Genomic DNA, 23,493 nt, shown 5'->3' with positions numbered 1-23,493 from the left:
AAAGAATCTAATTCTGTTAGTGCGTCATGTATTTGATCAGGATTAAAATTGCTGCTTCTTCTAACAGTATTTAGTAGTTCAGTGTCCAGTACAGTTTACAATTGATAATATGTACCAGTACAGAATGATCACTTGGTATATAGGCGACTGCAGTATGTGTTGTTGAACACAAATTGTTTTGGAATGCTTTTTGGCTCACAATGGATTTGCATATTATCATTGACGTTGCTTCTTGCAAACAACTACCATAGCAACAACCTTAATGAAACTTTTAGAATGACTGAAAACTAATTTTCCTAAAATGGATTGTAGCCTGTTATGAATGGTTTTCAACATATCAGAATGCAGCAAGTCAATAAAGGTATTTATGAATGTTTATGTGCTGATGGATCTGGACCATAGGATAACTTGCCATCAGTCTTTGTCTAAATGTAGAACTAGAGTTTAGTATGTTTGACTGTCTTATGAATGTTTTCTTTATGATTTTCAGTGTTTTCTTATTGTTATAACTACATGTGATCCATATTCTTTTTGTGTTTTGTTTTGTTTCCATACTGCAAGATGAAACATGTTCAGTTAAGTGATGCAGAAATGAAAAACTGGCAAAAAAGAACCAACAAAAGGCTTTGAATTTAGTGGCCAAGACTAGATAACAGACTAATTTTTTTCACTGACCTTGCACAACAAGATCTTCCAAATCAAAACCCATCTCTGCCATCAGAAGTCACTTGTACTGTATCTGACTCTGACAAGATTGAAGTTGAACCAAGCTTCACACCTATAAGTTTCACTTTGTCCACTTCAAGGTCAGAACATCATGATGATGTTGAGGTGTCACAAGCTTGCTCAAGAGGCACAAGTTCCACAACTGATGTTACTTTGCCTGTAAATTCTCCAGATATTTCTAGTGATGCAGTTTGAAGTTGAAATAATTTCTGAAAATGAAAATCTGGTAAAATGCTTTAGTCTACAAAAGATGAAGAAACTAAAAAAACGAGGGTTGTGGCTCAATTCTCTGCAGATGTAGCTTATTGGAGCTTGTGGACCCACTGACTGTTAACACCACAATGGGCCATTTGTTAAATTTTGCTGGACTTTGAATAGTAGCAAACCAACGAGACACTGTTTGTAAAAACTTTTCTTTGGGGTAAAAGCCAATGGTGAGTAATACAAGAGAGAGTGGTTATTGTATTCACTATCGATTCTTTGTCCCTAAACTTTTCTCATGTTTTTTTTTGAAGAAGGGGTCATTGGCAGGTGAAATGTAATTGATCATCATGAAAGAAGCACTACTCATTGAGACTAGCTAACATACTTAACTCTCAGACAAGGTGTAGGCTTACAAGAGTTGGAAAAACAAATTAAAAATGAGTACAATTACTGGGAATATATCTTGGAGCATGTAATAGCTGTTATTTGTACATTAGCTGAATGTGGCATGGCTTTTCAAGGAACAGATAAAATTTGGTTCACAGCAGAATGGGAATTTTTTAGGTTTGCTTGAGCTCATAAGTCAGTTTGATCCATTTTTAACAGGGCACTTACTTGTTCAAAACCACCTATGATGAACTCATTGAACCAATGGCTCAGAAGGTACACTCATTCATTGTTGATGAAGTAAATGCTTCTGGTTATTTTAGCTTGTCAGTTGACTCGACACAACATCTACCACATATACATCAGTTAAGTGATGTACTTCAATACTTAAAAGATGGGCAGCCTATTGAATGCTTTTTAACCTTTCTGGAACTGAAAAGCCATTGACTGGTTGAAATGGCAAACCAGGTATTGCAGTACTTATGTGAAGTTTGCAAACTTAATTTTTTCAAAATGTAGGGATCAGTCTGATGACAGAGCTGCTGACATGTCTGGGCATTATAAGGATACCCAGCAAAAGATTTTAGAAGAAAATAAGTTTGCCATATATGTGCCCTGTGCAGCCTCTTCACTGAATCTGGTAGACCAAAGCTTTTGACTTCTCAAGTCACAGTTAATTTTTCTCTGATGCATTTGCTCTGGAAATTTTTCAGCCTCAATCAAAGTTCTTCTAAGCTTGTCTTGGAAATGAAAGTGTGTTAAAATCCTCCCTGATATCAGATGGGAGACACATGCTATGGCAACAACATTTTGAAGTCTTTGAGACTTTGGAAGCTTGAGACATAGCAAATAGAGTTTTCTTTCTAAGTGATGTGCCAAAAGAAGTCACTTCATCTACTGAAACTGAAAGGTACTCTCAGTGTTCTGAAAAGTTAATTGATGCTTACCCAGAGGACTTGGACACTAATCTCTCTGCCAAGCTTCAGCAGTTTCACTCGTGCGCCATAAGTTCAGAGCAACAAAAACTGTAATAAACAGATTTAGTCATGCTGAACTTTGTAAAATAATTTCAGATGACAAACTTGGGTGTGCGTTTCAAGCGTAGACATTGCATTGCGTGTATTTTGACATTAATGGTCACAGGCACAACTGAGCATTCATTTTCTCAATTCAAGCATATTAAAAATCCTAACAGAATAACTATGTGACAAGACAGGCAGGATGCCTTGTCTCTGGTAAGTATAGAAGCAGATTTGTTATGCCAAATTAGTTTTGAGGACTTAATCAAAGACTTTGCAATTAAAAAATCTAGAAGAAAACTTTTTAAAATATAAATAAATATTAAGGTATAAGTAAATAATTTGCTTACAGGGCTTAAAGTTCAAAGTGAGAATTTTTTGGTAAAAGAGTAGCCCAAGAGCCGGTGTGTTGTGGTAGCCAGTTGCTTTCCCTCCAGCCTTACACTGCAAAATTAGGGATGTTTAGTACAGGTAGCTGCGTTAAATTCAAAACAAACCAAATTACAAACTAAAGAACAACTCAGGAAATCTTATTACGTCGTCTCGAAGGTTAAAATTTAATTAGTTGTTGTTAAGCAGAAAACTATGCTTTTTATACTGTTATAGCAGTTGTATTTTTGCATATCATGAACATTAACAAAATAAAAAACATCTGTGTCAGGAGTAGTTTAACATGTAAACTATGTAAAATTGATTCTGTAAACAGATTATAAAAGCTATAGGTGTTTCAAACAGTATTAACTGATGAAAAAAGCAAAATTTCAAAGCTTAAATAAATTGTTAGTGTCTTAAAAAGTCAAGGCATGAAAATATACTGTGGCAATATTTAATTAACTTTCATGCTGTATTCATTTATAAATAATTAATTACAAGGGAAATACTTATTCTTCACATACATAACATGTATATCTTTATCATTCATATGTTCTTTAAATCACAAAATGTTTCTAATGTTAAGAAACAGAAAAGTATAAAGGTGATGAAAACTTTCAGTAAAATATTTCTACTCACATAAAAACTTATTTATTATTACTATTCTTTATATGCTTAAGAATTTTGCTTTCCACTATCCTCCACACTCTCACCTATGTTTATGTGATTAACATGGTTTAGCTGTTCTGTAGCATGAAAATAATCATGCAACAACCTGCTGGTGACAGTGTGACACACACTTTTTATGAAGGTCACTCTCCCTGAATTATAGTCTACTTTCTTCTTATTTTGTCACTCAAGTGTTTAAGACTTATTCTTTGCTTAGCTTTGTTCATAGTTTTGAACTTAGTGTTTGGAATTTAACTTCCAACTTTCATTGTCTAAAAGCAGTTATGTGTATGTTGAATTTATTTGATGAAATATTTTGTTTACCAAGATTTTTCATCTTGATTTAATAACTTATTTAGTTATGAATTTGTTTTTTTATTGTTATGACTTCAACTGCTACCAGTACCCTAAATAAACCATCTGTTGCTGTAATCACAAATGAACTTTATTTGCAGAAGAGTTTGGGAACTCATTTACAGAAATATAAGGAGTCATTCCTGCAGTCTGTGGGTTCTCCAGATACTCATTTTTTCTCCCTTACCATAGGGATGCTGCATAAAAAGATAAAGGCACAGACAGCTTTTTATGTTTTGTTCTCATGCTCTGTATCACATAAACTTTATTTTGTTACATGATGTGCATCATTTTCCTGAATAGTTTGTGTCTTTTCCCTTCCTTAATATCTTACATACTCACACTTTGGCCTATCATTGGGATTCAAATTCTTCTTTGGATTCTTTACAGTTGGGTTCTATATCCGAGTTTGGGTTTAAGACCCAGATACTTCATATGCTCAGTTTTCCAATCTTTGTTTATATTTAATCTCCCTTCTGTGTTACCTTCCAATCATTCATTTTTTGTCATATGCTATTTATTATTTTCCAAAGTTTTTAGGATGTTGGTCATTCAGTATTGTTGTGTACATTTGATTTCCTTTGCTCTGGTGTTGTTGGGCAGAATTCAATTTTACACAGGTGTATTTATTCCTCTCATCTTTAAGAGAATAACACGTTTACATATGGCTGCTTTAATGCATTAGTCTATTTTGGATGCAGCTTTTAGTCATTAGAGTTGTGAGTGGAGTCATCTCATCTCAGTCTTCCTTATACTCCTTTGCCACTCATGTGTCTCAATCTTCCCCTGTTCATCTCTCTCCCATTTTGTCCCTGGTCAGCTCATTTTTCCAAAGCTTCTGACTCAAGTCATCTTATTTTTTGCTGCCAATCCTCTGCTGTAATAAGTTTCAGTGGCAGCTTGGCATGTACAGAACCATGGAGACCAAGCTGTATAAGACTGTCCATGTTTATAGAACTTTCCCCACCTACCTTGGGCATTAAAGTCTTTTTTATAGAACTCTTACTTCATTTTTAAACTCTTTTTCCAGTTCCTTCCTTCTCCTAGGGAATCCCTACTATTATCTATCAGAAGCAGATCAGGACCTTCTTTCCGAAAGTACTGTAGAATCTATGGGTCATTTCAGCTTCTATTTCTGGTTGTTTGCTGTCCACAAACAGACAGTGTGGAGTCGTTTAAGTCACTTTGTTGGTGCTTACTCCAGGTTTGTGGATGACAAATTTGAGATGTCTGATGCTTACTTCCATGCTTCCATATTCTCAACATCTTGTCAGTTTCTTAGAGTTAACCACATGGTCTATCAGTTTCAAGATGTTTAGTTTGGCCTTTCCTTGGCCTCTTCGTCGTTTATGTTGGATAATCAGAGTTGATGATAGATGTTTCATTCCCAGGAACTTTATTTACGTCATTACATGGACAAATGATGTTTTCTAGCTTCATCATGGACAGTATCCTCCTGGCACACTTGGTTGGTTGTTGAAGATAGGTATGTGTGTTTTGACACTGGCTCAGTGTTTCTTTTTCATGTTGAGATATTTTTTCAACTGCCACTTCAGCCATTTCCAGTTCATCTTCAGTCTATAGAGCTATCAGTTCAAAGAGCACAATACTGCTTGAAAAGATTTATTACTAAAAAAACAAAAGGTAGTAATCATGATATGTTTCAACAAAATGATTGTTACTTTATAACAATATCATATACATGGTAATATCCCTAACTAGAGTAACCACTCCAGTAATATTGGCTGCTATATAATATTACAGTGTGTAACATACTAAAAAAAAGAATCTGTTCATACCAGGAGAATGTAGAAAACAGAAACTAAATAACAGTATATATATTCAGTTATTGGATTTATTTTTGTTGTTTTTTTTCAGCTTCTGTAAGGTCATCACAGACCCAGGTGCTAAACAAACAGCAACACTGAAGAAGTAAAATTAAATGGTTCTATGTGAAAGAAATATTTATGCCAACTTAAACATTATCATTCAGTGATATATACAAGTTATGAATTAGTTGTAATGTGATAAATTTGTGACTCATCAAAATTTTGTCATAAACTGTAATCCTTGTTTCACAGTATAATAGGAGTAGAAAATAGCATATCTATCTGATATGAAGTTACTGCTCTTCAGATTTATGAAGAGACAATTATGTTGTTAATAGAGTGACTTATTTATGATAAGGTAATATTGTAGAATCCTAACTCAGTTCAGAATGTTTACTTGTGAAATTGATGGTGAGAGTACGGAGGAAAGAAAAGAACAGTATGTAACAAAATTCAAAGTTTCTGTTCCTTGAGACGTAGTTAGTCAGTACTATACTAGTATTCTGTGTGAATTAAAGTGGACTTTAAAAACAAGAACATTAAATTATATATTAATCTAACTTCTAGTAGTTAACAAAGTCTTTGGGTTTCTGTTTTGTTTGTTATGTATTTTATTTTACCCTATTTTTTTAGATTTGTGGATGGATTAGTTAACTGGTGAGTCTAAGCTTGTTGTGTGTGAAGCTAAACAGAAAGTGTTGCTGAGTTGTTTGAAAGAGATTTACATTAATATCTGTGTAAGTACTAAATATGATAATAGTTAATAGTTATTCTTTATGATTAACATGAAAAGGTGTAAATTAAAAAATATGTATTTCACTGGTATAATGAAATACTTCTGTTGATAGTTACCTATATGAGTCCTTTAATATGTATACCCAGACATTAATATTTACATATATCCAGATTTGAGTATATAGAACATGACATTGCTAGGATTGTTAAGTTTACTCAATTATCATTTACAAGTCAGTGAACTTAGCTTTGATATTAATAACATGGTACAAAATCTATGATAATCAACACCTAACAGTGTTTAATGTTATCTTGTAATAAGTTGTTTAGAAATTATGAAAGTTCTACATAAAGTAAAAAATCAGTAAATATGTGTTACAACATATATTTGTAAACTTTAGATTAATAAGTACTTTTATGTGGTGTATAAAACATTATCAACATGTTTTTAGTTTATATAGACACTGGAAAGGTTACAAGTTGACAGGTGAATGCAGCTGAATAAAGAAACTGTATCAGTGAATTTGTTATATTGAACAGGAAAAATTATTTCTGTAATATTACATGATGTGTGTCTGACATAATTAAGCTGAAGATATTTAACATTTGATAAAGATGTATACTTTTGGAAAGTTTAACATTATTTGTTTTCATGTGGGAAACCTTAACAGTTTTAAACTAAGCCATCATTATTTGATTTTGTGAAGAGCTTTTAATATATGTTACTGTAAATTACTGGTGCACAAAGGCCAGTCTGCGGGCCAAATCCTGCCCTCGATGAGTCACTGAGTGGCAAGTGGTCACGAAAGATTAAATGCTATAGAAGAATATGCATTAGATTAAATACTGGATGGTTCCATATTTGTGTTGAGCAATAAAGAAAATTTAATAAGCAAATCTTGTTAATGCATAGGCATTTAATCATTGGCAATGATGTAATATTTCCCTAATAAAATCTCACACGTTCTAATTGTTCTTCAAGATTTACTGGCGAGCCCTATTTCGTAACAAAATGGAAGCTAATAGTAAAAGAAAAGTTGATGATAAAACCAGCAGTTTCATGATGATTGGACTGCGCAATACTGTTTTGTTCAACAACAGAAGAATGTGATTTGTCTGCTGTGTCATTTGACAGTAGCAGTGGTGAAGGTATCAATATAAAGTGTCATTATGAGTTGAAGCATAAAGATTTTCACAACATTGTCGATGACGAACGAACAGCTCAAATTGAATCTCTGCAGAGGTCACTGAATCACCAGCAGAATGTTTTCTCAAAACAGTCAGCAGATTTGGGTGCAGCATGTGAGGTCAGTTACGATATTTTGTTGATGATAGCGAAATCTTGCCGACTGTTCACTGAGGGTCAAGCAGTGTATGATTACTGCATTGGAAAAGTTGTGCCGGAAGCAGTTCGCAAGCTACAGACGGTGGCTTTGAATGGTATGACAGTTCAACGAAGAATTTCACACCTCTCAGCAGGCGTGACAAGGCAGCTTACATATAAAGCAGCCAACTTTGTCTACTTCTCTTTGGCAGCAGGCGAGTCGACTGACATCAGTTCAACAGCACAGCTACTAGTTTTGTTAGAGTAGTGCGTCATCATCATTTGATATCACAGAGGAACTAACTGGCATGGGTTCCAATGAGGGTCAGACAACTGGGTCTGCTCTATTTGAGGAGACAGTACGACTGTGTAGTAGTGTTTCATTGGATTTCATGAAACTGGTAAGTGTGACAACTGATGGAGCACCAGCCATGACCGAGAAAAGTAGTGGGCTGGTAGCACTGTTGATGAAGCATCGAGGAAAGCAGAACAGACAGTTGGTGAAGTTGCACTGTATTATTCACCAACAGAACCTGTGCAGTAAGAACTTGGTTTTCAGGCACTTATGGCATTTGTGATGAAAACCATTAATTTCATCAAATCACGAGGGCTCAATTACCATCAGTTTGAAGTCTTCTTGAAGAAATTGATTCAGACTATGGTGACCTTGTGTATCACTGTGAAGTACACTGGCTGAGTCGAGAGAGAGATGCTCAGAAGATTCTGGGAGTTGATTGATGAGGTGATAGAATTCCTCAGAAGCAACAACAAAGACACAGAAGTGAGTTCCATGACTGATCCAGCATGGCAAGCTGATTTGACCTTTCTGGTGGACATGACACAACACTTGAATGATCTGAATTTGAAGTTGCAAGGCAGAAATCAGCTTGTCTGTCAGTCTGCAAATCACGTTTCAGCTTTCAGGACAAAGTTGCAGCAAGCGGCATCAGGCAACTTGTTGCACTTTCTCACTTTTCAGTTACAGCTACAGAAGAATCAGGACATCGACACACAAGTTTGTGTTGGGAAGCTAGATACCTTGATTCAATCCTTCAGCAAGTCGTGACACTGCAAAGAGAAAACAAATAGATTTTAATAAGGTGGGTGCTAAAGCAACAACCTGTTGTGTTGGTGGAATTTATAAGTAACATTTGTGGTAATGTAATGAGCCATAAAAGAAAATTTGGAAGCGGTGTGATTCAGCATGCCACATGTTGCATTGGTTGTATACTGTTGTTATAGTAAATGGGAAACATGCAGAACACCTGATAGAGGTCAGTAGTGACATCCTCTATTACTACTTTCAGTTGTGTCTTGGAAGCTTGATTTCTGCTGGTACAGAAAGCCAGGTTTTGGTCCTTTATATTATCATAATCTCCATGTACATCTACTTCTTGTATCTCAGAATGGCTGGTATGGGTATTAACACTTTTACTAATAAAGTGGAGAACAACATTTTGACCTTAAGTCATCTTCAGGTTAACCTAAGAAGTTCAAAACATTGTTCTCTGCTTTATTAGTGAAAGAGTTAATACCTATCTCAGCCATCCTGAGATCCATTTTTATTTCAAGTGGGTTTCTTGTCATCACGTGACTTACTTGCACTACCTATGGCACAGAGCTGCATGGTAAGATATTGTTTTAAATGCTCAAGCTAAAGCAAAATGAACTTGCATTAAAAGTCATAAGACTAATATTTTTTTTTCATTTTTAGGTTTTCAATCTGTAGTCCAGTGCTACACAAGAAGAAATCACGGCTAGTTACTGGATTAACTTAGATGAACTAAGAATAATTTTTGTTACACCTTCTTTTGGAAATAATTTTTACAAGTCAGAGCTGAAATATGCACTGTTCATTTAGTGCAGAAACAATCAAATATGAACATGTTGTCAGGTATAAACTAAAATGTTGTATAATATTCTGTGTGCCACATTCATCATTGTACAAATACAAATTCAGAGCTTTGGAAGAAATTAAACTTTCAGTTGTGAAACTACTATATATTTTTTACTGTCATCACTTTGGTTCATGCTTATTAAGGATGTCACATTTGTCTAACATTGAGTCTTGTTAAAACTGTTGAATTTATCACTTCTGATCATTATAATTGTTCCAAATTAATTATTGGTGATGATGTGTGGATTTAAAATAGAATGTAACAAGCAAAATCACCCATTTATAGTGATGGTTGCTGTTTAAGTTAAGTCTAGCAAAAGTACCTGTCCCCAGTGACAGTTACTGTTTAAGTTAATCTACCAATATAAATTATTTATGAACTTTAAAAAGGTTAACTTTTTTGCACTCTTGGTTTCACTTAGAGCCAAAGCTCCGAGCTTTTTTATACTTCACACCATAAAATAATTAATCACTTCAGTTGTGCTAAAAGCTGCTCAACAGTAACACATGGTAAATGTACATTTGTATTTCTTATAGTATGTCACATTTTGAAATGTTAATGATAGTCTGATAAATATAGAATATCATACTTGTGAAATAAAGTTTGGTATTAACATTATTCATACTTGTTCTACTGCCATTTCAAAAGTGAATGTTAAGCTGTACCTGCATGAACAGATCTTCAAATGCTGCATGTTTCCAATATATTATTAAGAATTCAGAAGTTATTCACAGTTGTCAGTTTTAAACATAATGATGAAATAATTAGTATAAAAGAAGGTTATCTGTTTACAGTAACTGTTGGAATGACAGTTGCACAAACAGAAACAGCTGTAGCACCAAGATGAGCTAAATTTTACTTCTCTGGTATCTACATGTAAACAGAAGGTTAACAATCGCTTTATTCAGTGAACCATTATAAGTAAGTCCATTCATTGTCTGTACATTTCACAAAGTATTAAACAATTCCAGACATTTACAGTGTTTGATTTTATCCTTTTTTGGGCAGGAAGAAACAAAACTAAGTATGCTTTGTACATACTAGTTGACAAGTTATTTTAAGGTCATTTTGTGTAATAATAAAAATGGTGTCTTATTTAAAACAAAGTACTGTAATAGATTAATAAATCTTAATTAACACTTATTACATCACATTTAAAGTCCTGCTGTATTACTAGGTGTAAATAAAAAAGTTTGTTATTTTTAATTGAGAAAAAACTTTAAAGTGCGACCCAAAAGGTTGTTTGTTATATAACAGTTTTGACATGTATTCATCTTAAGCATTGCTTGTTATGTAATGATATTTATGCCTAACATTTTTTGCACATCTGTTTACAAGTAGCAGTTTAAGCCAATTGAATATCATTCCAATATTTTAAACTAGTAATACACAAAGGTAATTCAACATGAGTACACATTTAAATGAAATTGAAATGTCTTTAATATGATGTTAAGGTTTAGTTATTCATTGTGTCCTAGAAAATGTAAGAAATGTGTGGTAATGAGGACATGTATTTTTCTTAAAATTTATAGTTTAAGACTTAGTCAAATAACTTTTATTATTGCTATTATTGGTTTATTAAAGGTGGTATACATGTAGATCATATCTTTTATTGCAAATGTCACAAAAAGGTTTTTGTTGACAATTTTAAGCTGTTTGTAAATTAATATCTAATTACATGTTGCATTGTTTAAGCATACAATAATATTATTTCATACATGTAAGTTATAATCGATTTATATATTTTCTCAAGCCATTTCTTATTGCATAGGTTTAAGTGATTGATAATTAAGAGATACATGTGAACCTCACAAAGTTAACAGGTGAATTTCATATCATGCACATTCCAGTATCTGGTCGATACAAGTTCAGTATATTATATTTTTCAGTACGTAGTACTTTATTATTATCATACATTCTTGTATTCAAATAAATTCAATCAAATATTGATTCACTGAATATTTGTTTATTGTCTCCTTTAACAGGTTTAATCTTTATGATGCATTTACATACACTTAACTTATTTCATCCACCTTTTTAATTATTTATTTTACAGTGCATAAAGGAATTGCGTGAAGAATAATGCAGTACCGTAATAATAACAAACTTCTGAACAAAGCACGTTATGTGCATAGAACTATTCCAAAGTGCTCTTAAATGTAAAAAAAAAAAATTTCTCTGTTCATGTCACAGTGTGTTACATTAATTATATCACATGTGTAGTATGACAAAAATGCAGTAATATGCAGTATAAGGTGTGAAAGAAATTATTTTTAAGTGTGAAGAGTAATATTTCTTTCTTTATTTGGATTCAATTATAGTAAATGATATAAGGTTGTGTTAACTTTCACTTAGAAACATCTGACAGACTCAGAGAAAAAAGGAATGTATTTTCTATTTGCATTCAAACAGAGGTAATTAACATTCTTCAAATATTATGTCTGGTGATTTGAAAACACAGCTCGAATTCCTTCCATAAGATATTTCAAATAATCACATAGTAAACAACTAGCCAAAATGTGTATACTTTAATGGTATTTGCTAATTTACCAGGACAGTGGCAACCTGAAACTAGATTTTTGTTAGGGTGGGGTGAGAGAATCCAGTCACAAAACAAAGAACTCTTGTCAGTTGTAGGTTAATAACAATCATACAAAGAATAATAAGTTGGATGTATCTTACTTTTCATATTAAACTTATACTGTTGTTTTGATTACCATAGTGGTTTACAACACAGACAAACATTTTGAACATCTTTAATGGAATGTGTTATTGACTGATTGACAAATATGTTATGCTTCTGGAATAATTATTCATTATTTTGGTTTGATAAAACTGACTTTTCTTGGACATTAATGGAATTGCATATAAATATTCAGACTAGTGAAACAACTGCTATAATAAAATTTCTGAATTAGAATTATTTATGGCGATATTAAATTATAATTTCAGTAAGGGTAACTTGTACTGATGAAAATTTGTAACCAAGTTGATTCTGTTAATATAATTCTTATATGTACCTGTAAATTAATTAAGATTTTGAAAAGATTGCTTTATCATTAATTTGTACTTTATGAAAGTTGGAATAAATCATGTTTGAATGTAAATCCATATACTTAGAATAGGGAAATGAAGCTACGTTTTACTTCCACCTACAAAATTCTCACAGAATTGAAAATATTGTTTCTGCTATGCAAAAATAATTTATCGTCAGAACAGTATTCATTAACAACGTATTATCTAATTGACACAAATGGATTTAATGTTTTTCAATTCTTGTAGTCTTTGAGGCCATTTTGAATTTGCTGAGTGAATTACGTAAACATAATGTAAATTTGTGAGGATGTTACAGTAGTACTTTGGGTCTCTCACATTTGAAATTCTCCAGTTACTGTTGTATTATGTGTATTTATGTTGCAAGTTCGTTTGTGTAACTGTTCTTTATTTGGGGAATTTTGTAGGTTGTTAATTTTGATGTCTCACTTGTAGAAGTAACATATTTATGTTGCACTAGTTTTGGAGAAAACAAAGGACCAAAAAAAACATGATAAGTTTCAGTATATGTTGTATTTTATAATAACTGATGTAAGCAAAAGGCGAGTGTAAAAATAATTTAGTATACATTTTGCACGATATATTAATTTTTTTTTTTAATGTCTAACGTAAGGTGGTAATATAATTCAAGTTTATCCGTTGATAGTATTACGTACGGTGAACTTTGTCCTTAATAAACGAAAGCAAAAAACTTAGTGTTTACTTGTCTAATAAATACAGGCCGTACTTATTAAATAAAGACTTAACTCCGTTAGACCGAACACAAGTAGACATGCTTATTTAGGTATGTGCAATTAGAAACTTTTGTGTTATTTCAAAAAATCCTGTATTTTAAAATTATTCATATTAATATTTAATGTGATGTTAACAAAAGCACCGTTTTACTTTTAGGGTGAAACAATGTTAGGAAAGTGTTGAATTATATTTAAATAAAACCTGGATTTAAAAATATATTAACGTGTGAAAGATACTGGACCTAAAGAATAGGCCCGGCATGCCCAGGTGGTTAGGGCGTTCGAATCCCTGTCGCATCAAACATGCTCGCTCTTTCAGCCGTAGGAGCGTTAAAAAGTTACGGTTAATCCTACTATTCGTTGGTAAAAGAGTAGCACGATACTTGGTGATGACTGGCTGCCTTTCACCTAATCTTGCACTGCTAAATTAGGGATGACTAGCGCAAATAGCCCTCGTATAGCTTTGCGCGAAATTCGAAACCAAACCTAAAACATAGTAAACCTACTTTTAAACTCTGAAACAAGTCTACGAAAATTTTCTGTTTCAAGAGTAAATGAATCCAAGTTATGGAGTAACAAATATTTTTATTTTATTTTTAGGTCACATGTACATCGTGTTCTCGTCTACAGAATGCCTAATTCTTTTCGTGATTCATGACAGTCACACGTTTTACTGACTTCACAACAGTACAAATTGCAGTATTAAGCATCCATTGTATGACGTCATATTAGTGTCTACTGGCTGATATATAACACGTTACTGTAACCCGGATGAGATAATAAAACATTGAGTGTGTTCACTGGTATGATGGTTGATGGAATTAATGTTAAACAGAAACACATAAGAGAAGTAAACGACTTAGTAATAAAAAACAAAAAAATTGCTTCACCATCCTACCAATTTCCAATTGTAAATACAATTGAAAATAAATATAAAAGTACGTCGATCATTGTTGATCCGCTATCTGTTGGTGATTTGAAACTTAACAGTTCTCTTTTTATCATCAAACTCAACAATCATGATGAACACTACTTGTCTTTAAATATCTGGTTCAAGTGTCACTAGAATACATTTATATCATTGTACCGTTTACATTATTTCCTCTCTGGCACAATATTGCTCCACATTTTATGTTCTCATATTTAATTCTATTTTTATTCTTTCTGATATTGAAGGTAATGGGACGAAAACGAACTGCTTTATCGACTTGGCCGTTATACCTGAAAAACGACTGAACGACTCTTGGAATTGTCGTAGGTCTTTGTTATGTCAGAGACCTGAATATTTAAGTTTCATTCACAGCAAACATATGCGCGTTATAACCATAAGGATAGGATTTGTACTGAATAAAATTTTGCAGCACACTTTAATGACTGACAGTAATTTAAATAGAAGCAACTGTTGGAAATAAACGAAAACAGTGAAGACTGAAGAGATTACAGGAAAGATATTTTCTAGATACGTAAATTTCGTCATTATCCTGAAAAAGTTTATGACAGAGAATATTGTTAGCATACATTTTGTACCCAACTTATTGTATAAATTTCAAATTGTACGTGTACAATAATACAGAAATGTTGCTGATAAAACTATAAGGTATTTAAACTCTGATACATATGTAAATAAAAACAATAGGTAAAACGTAATCAGGTACACAATATTTTAAATGTTACATGTCAGGTATATTTTGAAGTACAACAACTTGTTTTTACTATACAACATGCAACTTTGTATATTAGTTACAAAAAATCAATAAGCGTAAATAGTTATCCTAGGTCTTGTGCACCAGGCCGTTAGATGTCGCTACGTATATGCCGGTCTGAAGTGGGAAAGGAATGTTGTCATTATCTTTGATGACAACATATTGCACTCAGTGGTTCAGCTGCATGTCTACAAAATTAAACGCTAAAAACCAGGTTTCGATATCCGTGGTGGGCAGAGCACAGATAGACCATTGTGTAGCTTTGTGCTTAATTCAAAACAATGACGACATATTTCCAAAATTTGTCACCAAATTGCTCAGTATGGCGTCGTTGTTCCAGAAAATGTCGCCAGAGGCTCGTTTTCGAGCGCCATAGTAGCGTAACGATTTTGTAATTTGACACGTCTATTAACACAACGTTTTGGGAAACATATAACCTGTTGGTCCACCTCGGCTGTTCCATCTCCTACAAAAATTAACATAAGTAAAAAGATTTAAAACCAACCCTTATCATTCATATACTAATGAAGCTTTCTTTTGAACTCGTATTTACTGCCACTACAACATCAAAGGTCAATCAAACTTTTATATTTCAGCCTCTCCTTTATGACAACACCCTCTATCCCAGGTACCGTAGTAACCATCAGGCCGGGTGGTTAAGGCATTCGACTCGTAAGCGGAGGCGCAGGTTTGAATCTCTGTCACACCAATATGCTCGCTCTTTCAGCCGTGGGGCTTTATAATGTAGCGCTTAATCCCACTATTCATTGGAAAAGAGTAGCCCAAAGTTGACGGTGAGCGATGTTGACTAGCTGCCTTCCCTTTTGTCTTACACTGCTAAATTATGGACGATTAACACAGATAGCCCTCGTACTGCTTTGCACAAAATTCAAACAAAAAACAACACAATATTTCAAATGAAATCTAACCAGTGATATGTTTAATGAAGTTATGACCCCGTCAGCTTGTATTCAGTATTTCTGTAGATACAACCTGAAGTCCTGTTTACCCAACCACGAGTAATCACACAACACTTGGATAGCTTTAAAGATTAATCACTCATTACACCATAAATCATGCAATGCCATATCTTTGATGTTTTGTAACTGTTACAATAATAACACTTTAACAGTAAGCGAAAATTACGCGTTTAATGATTTTATTCACTATAATTTAACCCAAGCTTTTACTGTCGAACTGAACGACTCTTGTATATGGGACATTGGTAGATTTGTATCAAACCAAGAACTTTTACATAAAATATATAAACTGACATAGCCCCTTTTTTTTTGTTCTTAAATTATATAATATACCTGCCAGACGAGTTGTTTAACACTACTACGAAAAGTGGGGCCTATTAGGCCAGAGCAACTTGAAAGGTTATTAATATTAGGCTAATAATTTTGTATTTAAATGAAATTGCCATTTAAATCCATTAATGAATGGATTAACGAGATTCCCACTGTCCCTATCTACTATCTAGCGAAACCACAGCCAGGGGAACGGGTTTGGAGAAATCAGGACTAGAAACGTCTTTTCGTAGGAGTGTTAAGAATTTTCACAGCAATAATTGTGATTATCTAACAAGTATTATCTTCTCTCCCACAAACAACAAAATGCGCAGGAGAAACTGAGCCGGGTTGCAGAAGAAGCTGAAGACTGGCCTCCAACTCAACATTGGGAAGACGGAGGTCATGAGGGTAAACAACAGCCAGCAAGACCCAGTGCGACTACACCAAAAGGCATCAAGGAAGTCGACAAGTTTGTCTACCTAGGAAGCGTCGTCAGCAAAGATGGGGGACAGATGAGGACATCAAATGCCGAATAAACAAAGCCCGACACACCTTCAATACTCTGCGGCCCATCTGGAGATCAACATCCCTCTCACTCCGCAACAAGATCCGGATCTTCAACACCAACATCAAGTCAGTCCTACTTTACGGCTCAGAAACCTGGCGGGTAACCCAGACCAATACCCACAAACTCTAGACATTATCAACAGATGTCTCACCAACTGTGAGACAGGACCAGACGAGACCCAATTGAGAATGACATCAATAAACGGAAATGGGGATGGATCGGCCACACGTTGCGCAAGCCTGCTTCTAGTGTCACCAGGCAGGCCCTTGACTGGAATCCACAAGGGAAGCGGAAAGTGGGTCGACCAAAACAGACTTGGCGCAGAAGTAACGACGCAGAGGCGAAGGCAGCCGGTAAGACATGGGCTGAGCTGAAGAGGATAGCCCATAACCGCGTCCGCTGGGGAGGTGTTGTTGCGGCCCTATGTTCCTCAAGGAATCAAGAGGCATAAGAAGAAGAAGAACAAGTATTATTGTCAAACAACAATGTTTTGTTATAAAAATCGCGTAAACTTTAGCCTTCTGTGAGCTAAGCAGATAGCCCGATGTGACTTTGCTGTAAGGAAAACAAACACAGACATAATCTTTAGATTTTTTTTCCACCTCCTTTTAAATTTGTCTATTTTGAATTCAAATCAAAGCTGTTTCCAAATTGAATTGTAGTTCTGTTGTGTTACCACAAATGTTCCACCTTCTAGTTTCTGTACTTTGTCAGCTTTTGGCGTTTAATCCGTAAATTGTTATAATACATTATTTGTCTTGTATCTTTGTTGCCTCTAAGCTTTATAGAAACGCGTGGTTACAACATTAATAATATTAACAATGATTTAGTCTCTAGCAACACAGAAATTAGGAAAATTTTATTACCTTCGTTACATGAAACGTTTATATTTTCCTGCAAGCAGACATTAAATTCAGTGAAGATGAAATTATTTTTACAGGCATTTTTTTATAGCAATAGGTGCTGAATTAACCGCAATGCCAACACGCACAAAAGTTACACGTGAAGGTATTAAACTCGACGCCTTGAACAGCTTATTTTATTAAGTAGTTAATATCTATTGCTGAGTATATCGTTAATTTTGGGCCCGACATGGCCAGGTGGGTTAAGGCGTTCGACTCGTAATTTGATGGTCGCGGGTTCGAATCCCTGTCGCACCAAATATGCTCGTCTTTTCAACCTTGGGGGGTTATAATGTGACGGTAAATCCCACTATTCGTTGGTAAAAGAGTAGCCTAAGAGTTGGTGGTGGATGGTGATGACTAACTGCTTTTCCGTCTAGTCTAACACTGCTAAATTAGGGACGGCTAGCGCAGATAGCCCTCATGTAGGTTTGTGCGAAATTCAAAAACAAATCTTTAATTTTGATCTCGGTAGATATCTTCATCTGTCAGAAGTTAATGTTATACGTGTCAATGAAAAAGGCAAAATTCGAAAATAAATAAAGCACTGCGTGTTGTTCTCTCTCGCTCTTGGGTGTTGGATATCATATGCACTCTGGAGGGTCAGGTGCTCTTTGACCTCTTCCTCCTTTCTTTACTTATATGGTCATGCAATGTTAGTGTTAGTTACTGCTTTAGGGTCAGAGTGGGCTGAATTTACTCCGACCCTTTTAAGATCAATGTCCATATACTGGTATACATATATAGATATTATTTTGCCATATTAGTAGGAAGTCTAGTTTGATGGTGGCCCTTTTTTTAAATATATATATTATCTTATTATTTTGTTATTTTTATTTATTTTTGTGTTTAAAATATATGCTGATCGGATAGAAGTGTTTAGGACTATCTTCATCGTGCATGAGGTACTTCTCCAGTTCGCTTAATAATTCATTTTTCAGCCAATCTTTATCAACATACTTTATTGTACGATGCAAGAGTCTATCTGGTATGTTTGAATATTTGTGTATGAATTTGGATAATGTTGCTTTGGAAACTCTCTATGCTGTTTTGAGGTGTGTGTTTTGGGATTTTCTGTAACTTCGTTTTAATTGTTTTGTCACTTACATTTATCCATGCTGGAGCTGCATAGTCGATTACTGGTCTAATGTATGTTTTGTAAATTTTTGGTATGTTGTCTGTTGATGCTTCACTATTCTTGCGAATGAAACTCCTAGCATAGTTGGTTCTTTGCCAGACTTTATTTTTAATTTAATTTACATGGTTAATCCATGTTAATTTTGAGTCATAGGTTAGTCCTAGAAATTTTGCCGATGTGGTAGGCGGAAGTAGTGTTCCATTCATATACATATCAGGCTGTAGGTTTTTGTTTTTTCTCAACTTTGTAAAGACACACAAGTTGTGTTTTTGCTGTATTTATCTTTATTCTGTATTTTTTTGCAGTAGTCGCTTATTCTGTTTCGTTGTGGTTGTATGTTTGTGGCTGCTATTGTTGGTGTTGTAGCACTTTTCCAGTCAGCCACATCATCAGCGAACTGTGAGGAGAATATATGATTAGGACCCTTCAATGGCAAATTGTTTACATACATGATGAAGGGTATAGGGCTAACCACCCCTTCCTGAGGGACGCCAGCTTCTGGAGTAAAGTACTCAGAAAAGGTTCCCTCTACATTTATTTTACATTTTCTAGTTTCAAAAAAGTAAGATTACAGTGAATAATTCCACGCGGTAGTCCCATTTCATTCATGTGGAACCTAGACCATTGTACCATACAGTATCAAATGCTTTCTCATTGTCAAGAAAGCAGGAGACAGTTCACTGGTTTCGTTAAAGCTGTCGATTATCTCTTTAGTAGTTTGTCGAAATTTTCTGAATCCATTTTGTTCTTCTGGTAACTTTCATGTTATCTTCAAGAATGTGGAGAATCTGTTACTGACTGTTAACTCAAGAATTTTGCCTGCACAGCTGGTCAGGCTGAGTGGTCGGTAGCTATTAGGTTTATTTGCTGGCTTTTATTCCTTATGGAACATTAATATATTAGCATGCTTCCAAGAAACTGGTTTGTGTTCTGAGGATAGTGACAAGTTAAAAAGTGTTTTTAGGTGGTCAAACAATTTTGGAGTGCCCTGTTTTAGGAGGATGGCTTGTATCTCATCTTTACACGGAGATTTGCTTTTTATTGCTTCAAGAAGTTCATGTATGAATATTTCTTTCGTTAGGATCGTGTCTTTGTAATTTGTGATGTGTCTGGTATTTGTCTGAGATATACTTGTTAAGAAAATTGTTTCAAATTGTTCTTTGTTGTTTACTGTATAATTTGTGACTTTGTTGTAAAAATAAGCATTTATATCTGGATCTGTATGTGTTTTAAATGTATTCTGTAGTTGGTTCACTTACATTTGTTTGTTTTGAATTTCGTGCAAAGCTACACGTGGGCCATCTGCGCCAGTCGTTCGAATTTAGCAATGTAAGGCTAGAACCCACTCACCGCATTTACATTGTAACGACCCCGCGACTGAAAGGGCGAGTATGTTTGGTGTGGCGGGGAATCGAACCCGTGACCATTATATTATGAATCGACTGGCTTAAACACCTGGCTATCCTGGACTATTTGCAAAAAAGAAAAAAAGAATACTGAACAAAATTTGTGTAAATATTATAATGTACATCAATTAATTGATAAGGAAGTGACTGAAAACAGAAAGGAAAGAAAACTTCTCAAGTGTGAAAACATTTAAAACTTCGCTAAATAAGTTTAAACACCTGGCCATGCCGGGACCTGTTTACTCTCTATTCCGTAAAAGAGGATAAATTCACTATTTCGTAAATAATTTTGATATTTTTGGAATATCTTCTTTCCAACATTTCCAGTCACGTTATGTTTTTTTCTTGTTGTGAAAATGTGTTTGTTTGTTTTGAAGTAAGCACAAAGCTACACAATGGGCTACCTATGCTCTGCCCACCACGGGTATCGAAACACGGTTTTTAGTGTGTAAGTTCACAGACATATCACTTTGCTACTGGGGGGCAAAATGAAGTTAGTTTTGTATTGTTTTACTTATAGCAAAGCCACATGGGGCCATGTGCTGAGCCTACCGAGGGAATCGAATCCTAATTTTAGCGCTCTAAATCCATAGACTTACCGCTGTACTGGCGGAAGACATGAAAATGTGTGTTTTTCTTATAGCAAAGCAACAACGGGAAATCCTCGTGTCTTCCCCGAGGGTAAATCGAACCCTTGATTTTAGCATTGTAAATCCTTATTTATTGTTAATTATGAAAATATATTGAGTTGAAACCTGTGGTGACTTACAATACCAAAAATATATTTTAGGGTCGTAATAAATTATTAACTACTTTTCTTCAGGAAAGCTCATAAATCGAATATCCTATTAGGTATAAACAAAGTGTAACATATTTAGTTGAGAGCTTATCTTGCTCTTTATCTATTTAATAAAACGTAGTTTATCGACTTGTAAAAGTTTGGTATAATAACATTAATGTTATATCAGTTTGTTTGTTTTTGGAATTTCGCACAAAGCTACTCGAGGGCTATCTGTGCTAGCCGTCCCTAATTTAGCAGTGTAAGACTAGAGGGAAGGCAGCTAGTCATCACCACCCACCGCCAACTCTTGGGCTACTCTTTTACCAACGAATAGTGGGATTGACCGTCACATTATACACCCTCACGGCTGGAGGGCGAGCATGTTAGCGCGACGCGGGCGCGACCCTCGATTATGAGTCGCACGCCTAACGCGCTCGGCCATGCCGGGCCAATATATCAGTTCAAAACAGCGATATGTCGGTAAAACTTCCAGTGCTAAAAACCGGGTCTCGATATCCGTAGTGGACAGAGCACAGATAGCTCATTGTTTAGGTTTATATTAAATTCCAAACAAACAGTACAAAGTAGTTTTTCTGGTGTCAACAATACTTGAACTGTGAATTATATTATTCTTTATTTTAGCATACGAACTTTGTACTGTTTGTTTGGAATTTAACATAAATCTAAACAATGTCCTGATAGATACGCGATGAGATTTAATCTCTGTTGTAAGTTGAGCTTTCCTTCAAAACGTTTACATGTGTGACCAGTATTTGTGACTTCTAATTTTAAAATAAATCGAAAAAGGAAACACTGTTTTGAACAAACTAAGCAGTCAATTATTAATTATATATTTCATCATTTATTTTATTATTAATTGTCAAAGTTAACACTATTTACATATAGATACTTTTCTTAGATCCATGTCAACCAGGAATGGATGACGAAACATGCATTCCTTCTCCAAACAAAAGTAAGTTACTATACAAATGATGTTATTCAAAGCTTATTTTCAACGTGAGACTATATGTTTAGAAAGGCTGGTGACAAGATGTCGTGACGGAAGAATATTACTGGTTATAGTGACCTATGTTTGTGTTGCACGCGTGTTGTTCTTTGTTCCCATTGAATGTCTTCAGTCCCTTATTAATGAAGGTAAAAAATGTAGTAATGTGTAAAGACACGATCTTTTATAATATTCCAGTACATTGTGGACATTATTTTCTATTATGAAGAATACATCTCTTACCATTTCACCACCCGTAAAACACGATAGACCAAAACACATTATTCATTTCCAATAATTCACTGTTCACAGTATAAACTTTTCTGTTGTCTGAAGTAAGTTTTTGTGTCAGAATTGTCTTCCATAAATATTTTCATTCTGCTGGTACTGTTCTATTATTGAAATCGTAACTATTTTTGAAAAAGCGGTTAACTAAAGGAGAATCTTAGATCTATTTGTGTTTAAAAAAAAACACGTTTATTCACTTTGAATTGTTACCGATTGTTTTACAAGGTATTCTTTTTCGTTTTTAGTTTTTTGTAGACACTAATTATAGATTTCTATGAGTAATCTATCAGATAAACAGTATTCAGTTTACAAATTGTTAGCAAGTCAGTATCGAAAATCATGATCTTTGAAAGTCTGAGAAATCGTTACTCTTGTCTTTTGTCTTGTTATAAATATATCTAAAATAAAGGTGTTTAGTCACATGTTACATAAAATTATCATACTGTTTTAATGTGAAAACACAGTCGGTGTATTTGGTTATTATAAACTACAAAAACAAGAGAGAAAACAAATTTTAAAATGTGATAAATAAATATATTTACTGGTATTATCACTGGAGAAGTGAAGCTATACTGATAATTCACACTTCGTTACCTGTACTGTTTTATCGATGTGTATATGCATCTCTGTTTGAATACAGAGTGGAAATTTGATTCTAGTAACTCAGAACACTGTCATTATATGGTTGTTTTAACCGTAGGTATAATAAATGAAACATAATCTCCTTCAATATTATCACAGAACAAAAACAAACTGCTCTAAATTCATTTTCTTTCAACTTGTATTTTTCCATTTCAGTAACATCAATATTAGATCATCCCATTCCCTCATCATTGGTGCAGCAGGAGTAATACTTTTGATAACTTGTTTAAGGCAAGAAAAACTATTATTTTTAGTTTATTTTAGTTGAATAGATCTTAATATAATTTCTAAGATAATAATAGTTGAACCATTTGTGTGTATTCTCGATGATGAATTTCAAGTGGCTGAGTAATCCAAAATGTTCATTAACTGGAATAATAAATAATTGTTACAAACACTTGCAGTAGAAAGAAATAATAAAGTGAAATTAGCATCATTAGTCTATAATAAACTGTAATTTAT

The 23,493-nt window shown here is 34.1% G+C and overlaps 1 long non-coding RNA gene across 2 annotated transcripts; it reads left to right on the top strand.

The window, feature by feature from the left end:
* Nucleotides 1-117: 117 nt before the first annotated feature.
* Nucleotides 118-10,434, top strand: LOC143248329 (uncharacterized). Of its 2 annotated transcripts, none has more exons than XR_013026915.1 (3): nt 118-361; nt 6,194-6,297; nt 9,334-10,434. It is a non-coding gene; the product is annotated as an uncharacterized LOC143248329 (long non-coding RNA). The 2 variants fall into 2 exon arrangements; XR_013026914.1 differs by lacking the exon at nt 118-361 and adding an exon at nt 2,461-2,552.
* Nucleotides 10,435-23,493: the final 13,059 nt, after the last annotated feature.

Source organism: Tachypleus tridentatus, chromosome 4 (genome assembly GCF_004210375.1).
Source record: "Tachypleus tridentatus isolate NWPU-2018 chromosome 4, ASM421037v1, whole genome shotgun sequence".
Lineage (NCBI taxonomy): Eukaryota > Metazoa > Arthropoda > Merostomata > Xiphosura > Limulidae > Tachypleus > Tachypleus tridentatus.
This window is presented reverse-complemented; position numbering and strand designations above follow the sequence as displayed.